A 6,595-nucleotide genomic window follows, 5' to 3' on the forward strand; every position below is an offset into this window, starting at 1 on the left:
ACTGATGTAACGATTTCTTGCGGCATATACATGCACATGCACAACTAAGCGAATCTTCTTTTTTTTTCTTTTATATTTCTCGTTAGATATTAAATGATCAAAGATAAACCAGTTTCTCGGGTTAAGTGATATTTTATTTTTTGGTCATTTTTAACGCATTTAACGTATTCAACGCATGATTATGTATTTGAATATGTAATGAAAATTGAAAGTTTATTATTTTAACATAAAATGTGTATCTATAAAACAAAAGTAAATTCATTTTTGAATTGCAACAATTGAATTGTAGGCATTGTTTGATAAAAAGTTAGATAGAAAAAAAACAATTAATGCGTTAAAGATATCGAGAACCGCCTTTTTCTCCTTTCACTAGGCAAGTTCACTAGACACAGTTTTAAATCGAAGTTGATTTGCATATCTTCAAGCCGGACGCGTGTCGGTCCATGTCGGCAAACATGTGCGTAGAACGATAAAATGCGTCTCGCGTCTAATCGCCAGATACCAATCGTAAATGTTGTCCCAAAATTTATACACAACAAATTGTAATTACGACCGAGGGCACGTGTGCGCGCATCGCCATCGGGGCCTCAATCAGCCCCCGGTATGCCAAGTCTCTCTTTTCAACCCTCCCTGCCTCTCTCTTTTTTTCCTTTCTCTCCTTATGCCAGAGTACGATTTACGAGAGCCACCGGGTATGAAAGAGGAGCCTCTTAGAAAGTCAATGCGAAATTTCAGGGCGCCGCCTACTTGCGCTTAGATTGGTTGGTAGAAGCGTCCGATGCACCTATTACCCGGCAGGACAACGGGCTCTGTCTCCCCCTTTCTCGCTTCGTTGCCTTTTTGTGTACGTCCGTCGCACGGGCTAGGAGAGAAAAAGAAAAAAAAAAGAGCGAAAGAGAGAGAGAGAGAGAGAAAGCAAGCCAAAAAGAAAGGAGACCGAGAGGACGCTGAGAGAGGAAAAAAATTGCGGAGAGGGAGGAAGGCGCGCTTCGATCTTTGCCTCCGAGGGGACAGTTGCCCGTGTTCACCTGCCTTTGAGAATCTAAGCACACGAAATCACGAATGCCTATTAGCCATCGCGCCTAAGTGTGTCCGGCAGCCACCAATCGGTCAATGCACAACATGCACGGCCGTAATGGCACAATCGTTTTTCGCGATTACGAGGGGACCGCTAAACTATTTCTGCAGGAGTCGAAGAAAAAAATTGTCTCGACAAATCGCACTCGAGTTGCGGAATTGATAAAAAGAAGAAGAAGAAAAAAAAAACAACGTAATATCCATATGTTTAAGATATCTCAACTAGAAATGTGGCATTTAGCTCCCGGCCATTTTCCGCTCTCCGATGCGCTAAAGAAGAAAGAGTGACTTAGCGTGAGCACGCGAGAGTCAATTAATGTTTCTACGCGGCAGATTATCGCGCCGCGTGAACACAAATTCGACTTTCTCGCCTCGGCGGCACGACGTTCCCAGTCACGCTGCTTGCTGTTGTCGTAATAGCGAAGGATATCAACGTTCTCAACGTCGCACTTTTTTTTAAAACGAACAGTCCGTACAGTCGCTTCTCCCGAAATTTTGAACACTATCGACAATATAAACTTCATATCATATGCGAATTTTCATGCGAATAATCAAAACGCTTAGTCTTTAAACTTTAAAAACCATCGTGAAGCACGCATGCGTTCTGCACGATGAGATTCATTACGAGATGTGTAGCATGGTCTAATGCGTGGTCTAATGCAAAAGTTCTTAGTAATACTCTCGAGTGTAATAATTAAATTAAACAATTCGTAGTATATAATTAACAGACTAATTAAAGTCGAGTCAATTTTGTTACTTTAATAAAACAATTAGCAGGAAAACCCGTCATTTTTTTTCTCTCATCATTTCTACCTGTATGATATTAACAACAAGCCGACATAAGTCGACTTTTAATGTCATTCTTACTTTCCATTTAATTGCACCGTGTGTAACTTGAGTTGACGTCGGCTGACTTTGCTTTAATCGAGAGTTGAGCGGCGCTGAGCAATAGAAAAGGAGAAAAAAATGAAACTAAAAAGAAAAGAAGATACTTTACATTTTGATAATATAACGATAGAGTGGTGGAATAAAGTAAATAAAATAATTTATGCAACGTGGAAATAAGGACGAGTTACACAATCGATATATATTTTCTCTCTCGATAAAAGGAACTCTCGTCGTTTTTTGCGCGATAGCGATCGTCGAGACGACAACAAAATAATCGGGTCGGGTCTCTCGACAAGTAGTCGTCGGTCTCCGATAATGTGCGCGTTAATGCGCGGTTGAGAGTATCGCAATCGGGGAACGACATTAGATGCACGTCTACTATATAATATCCCTCGGCCGAAGTACTGATCATAGGCTATCGTACATTTAGGCAGATGCGACAGAAATTGAACGTCTTCAAGTCCGGCCTTTCAGTCCCCGACGTTTATCGTTCCCGCGTTCTCTCTTTCTCTCCCTCTCTTTCTCCCCGTCCCGCGTCTTCCCGTTATCCGACGCGTCATCGTCGTCGTCCTCGTCGTCATGTGGCGGCCACGCGACATGTATCAGATGCAAACGTGCGATATATATCGGCTCTTATATCGACAGACGTCGGTCTAACTGGGTTACAGAATGCATTAATGCGCGCGAATTTGATTACAAGGCAGACGCTTTATGCGCACCAACATGGCGCGAATAATTCCCCGTCGGTGCGTCAATTTAAGAATTCGAGATTGCGATTATAAAATGCAGCTCTTCTCGGAAATGGTGACGTTTTGCAATCGGTAAAGCTTCGTATCGAAAGGCGTAATCTCTCCAATAAATTCCTAGTCTTATTTTAATTAGTATACCGAACGAGTGCGATAGTCGTTTAAGTTACGTTAAAATTATTTTGTACCGGATATGTCTGGTGTAATTGCGTAAAAGTCACATGACGCAAATTACCGGAGAAAGTTTGTATAGCATTAATGACATAGAATTGAATTCCTAATGTCTAAAATTATCCCATCAGTTACACAGTCTACACAGCGAGTAAAAAGGGAAACGGAATAGCTAATCAGGGAACACCTTTCCTCCGCCGTGAGAGTGTCACAGCATCTTATTACACGACGCTGTAATTCTCGTAAAATTAGAATAATGTATCTCCATTAAAATTAGAATAATGTATCTCCATTAAATATTTATCCTCCACTCCGCGCGCACCCTGCCATTATGATAAAATTTCGCTTTATGACATCATAATTTGGCGATACTAAACTTCTACTTAAAACGTGATATTACGCGACGTCCAAAACCGGAGCGAATTTCACCGATGTGTGACAGGTAACGAGGAATCTAAACGTTTTCAATTAACGTTTTCGCAAAGCGATTAATTTTGCATTCTGATTAATTTTAAGCGCGCGAGTAATCAAGAGAGCGGTGTCGACGACCCCCAAGAATTTCGACGGCAACTTGATCACCCGTCTGACTACGTCAGCGTTGCAGAGATTAGGGAGGGTCCCTCTCTTTAATACCTGTCTGACGTAAACGAAGGTAAAAAGGTAACCTTTGATTTTCGCAGTCTGGCATTAATTTGGGAATGCGAGTAAGTACGCGCTCGGGGAACCTGATCGTTGCGTATTATCGTGGCAACAACTATCTACGTGACACACGTGTAATCGTGTCAGAGATATGCATGTCGCTTTGATAACGCGGAGAAACAAACGAACAAAACGAGCAATTTCATTCTCTAGTCTATCTACGGTTATCCACTAACGATCTCTTAATTAGGCCAAAGCGTGCGGCGGCGCGCGTTATCTCCTCGGTGGAAATTACAGAGCCGTATCTATCGGCATGTGACCCCCGTGCGGCTCGAAGCCGGTCGTAAATCAAATCAGGCAGGCCTAATTGCCGCCGATATATTTTATATCGATCGCCTCCCATGCTATCGATACGTCGACCGTTCGCACACGCGCGATCGTTTACAGCACGCGCCAGCCGAGTCTCGCATCAGGAGGCGAGCTAAAAATTTTCGGTATAAAAAAGGAAGAGGAGAGTCCGGTAAGCGAGAAATAAGGTAAACGAGCGACTATGCGTGTGAGACAAGTTTGCCTCCTCTCGAGTGCACCTGACGGTACGTACCGCGATCTTGTGAGCTCCTCCTCTATCCGCTCGTGCTTCCTTTACTCCTTTTCAACCCGTCGCGCACGTGAAATTTATCTCGTCCCTTCCGAGACACCAGGTGAATCGGTCTATAAAAAAAAGTTACGATCGCATAAAACCGCACGGGACGCGCCGTCACGATTTCTCGACGTGTTCGCGATCAATTAGCGTGTTCGGTTGACACTTTCGATGGATTTTTCAATAGTAGCAAGTCTATCGGCTTAGCCATCGCGCGACGTTTTTTTTTTTTTTTCATCCGTTTCATCATTTATTACTTCGCGAACAAAAAATATTCTTGGTATTTCGTCCGAAGAAAAAAAATAATTTCTATTTCCTTAACGAATGACGGTCGGTAATTCATACGATCGATATATCGGTGATACCCGTTCTGGGTATGCGTGCGACGGTAATATACGGTAATGATTCCGTGGCAAACGAGCAGTTTTCATCATTCTGCAAATCGTTGCCGGACGTCAGAGAGCCGCCGTGAATTAAGATTAAAGACGTTCCTCATCTTCGTGGGCTCCCCCTAATGACGGTAACCCAGGCCTGGATTACACTCCCGATGGCGTCGCTCGCTACTGTTACGAGCGCGGTAGGGGCTTACGAGTTAATTACAAAATTACTCCCTTAGGATTTTAACGGGCCGCAAAGAGAGCACGAGGGAATCGAAGCGCCGCGACGCTCCGGGTCTCCGTCCCTGAGAGATGAGTTCGTTAACGTTAAATCGCGGGCTAGATGGATAATACGAATCAATGGCCGGATGAAGATCGGTAGACACGGAAATCCCGAGTGAGTCTCGACAACGGACCGAGCGATACGAGTGTCATTTCGCAGAGGAAGATACGTGGCTGCCGAGCACACGGAAGGAGCCCCGGATAGGAAGTCGCTCGTAAAGATTAATTAACCGCATTAATTAACGGTTGTGAATCGTGTGTAAAAGTGCGCGTTTTATTAGAACTCGATCGATCATGAGAAATCCGGCGAGATTAAAATGGAAAATAAAATTTATAACTTCCCGCTTCTTCAGAAACGAGTGAGTGAAATCATAGCCTACAGGCTACAGTGACTGGATATATTGATAAACGGGAGGGAACACGAGCATATTAAGTGTATATCATATTAGAATGTACTTATTACGAGAGAGTCCCGAGAGATACTATTTTTAATTCGTTATTATCAAATATGTAATATATAACATGTGCATGTCGGCGTAATCAGAATTATATCTAATTCACAGTTTCCTCCCGATCTTGCTCGGCTATATCCCAAGGAACTTTTGCTCCTTTTTTGCGCGAGATCAGGTCCAATGAGATGGCGTATTATACCGAAAATTATAGTCTAAGCGTATTCTATTTGGCAGGAACAAGAGAGGATTATGGCAATTTTCGAGCGGTCTCCTTCCAATATGCTTTCATAAAATTTCTATTCTTTGCATGGCAGATATAATTAATTGGCGAGAACCTAGGACCACATCAATAAGTCGAGATTAGTACAGCGTCTCTATCGATCATCTATTATAGAGTGCATTGATTAGATGCACCATTTAATTATTCTCTATTTGATACGTGATTTCGATACGCACGTAATATATGCTATTATTCCTAATCGCTCGCAGCTGCATTTTTTCCGGAAACAAAGCAAGACTGGAAGAACAACTAACAAATTATTACATACTTTTACGGGTCTTTTAAGTTCGCGGATTATGCAATTTAGTAATAAATACTCTTCTAATTACTTTTCTAAAGAATCGCTTACGTTTATATAATAACAAACGCTTATGAAATATGAAATTGCGCAAGAACATTATTATTATTTCACAGCTTCATTGCCCAACGATCGCGGAAAACTTGCTCAGGGCCAGAAAAAGCGTACGAACGCATAACGCTTGAAATGATATACCGAACGGACGACGCGGAAAAATAATAATCTCGTACGGAGGAAAGAGAGTAATTACACAACGTCGACATGTCGCAACACTATGATACGGTCGATGATCATGCGACCAAGTGGATGCGCACGTTAAGAACTTCACATTCCTTACGACAACTCATCACGTTGCCGTTCCGTCCGACATCCATACAAAGCACATATAAGTGCACGATTATTTCGGAAAAATCCATTGAAAGAATAAATATTTAAAAATATCCAGCTTCGCCGGGTCGATGCCGCGAAACAAATTTCTAGATGAAAATCTATCGGGCGGCTCCAATCGGGAGGCTCACGTAACCGGCGACGTCGAAACGACGCCGGCAATTATCGCGACAGATTTATTATTAAATTTGTCTCCGCGCGTCGCCCGGAAAATAAGATAGCCATTGACGCGGCGCGAATAATGCACGAGGGTCGATGTCTCGTTTCTAGGACGAACCTATACGCGGGATTCTGCCTGCCTGCGCTAACGGGCAGATACGCGACATCGTTGGACGCCATGTTCTTGGTAATTGGTTAT

The sequence above is a fragment of the Pogonomyrmex barbatus genome, unplaced genomic scaffold (genome assembly GCF_055798465.1).
Source record: "Pogonomyrmex barbatus isolate J1 unplaced genomic scaffold, ASM5579846v1 scaffold4, whole genome shotgun sequence".
Lineage (NCBI taxonomy): Eukaryota > Metazoa > Arthropoda > Insecta > Hymenoptera > Formicidae > Pogonomyrmex > Pogonomyrmex barbatus.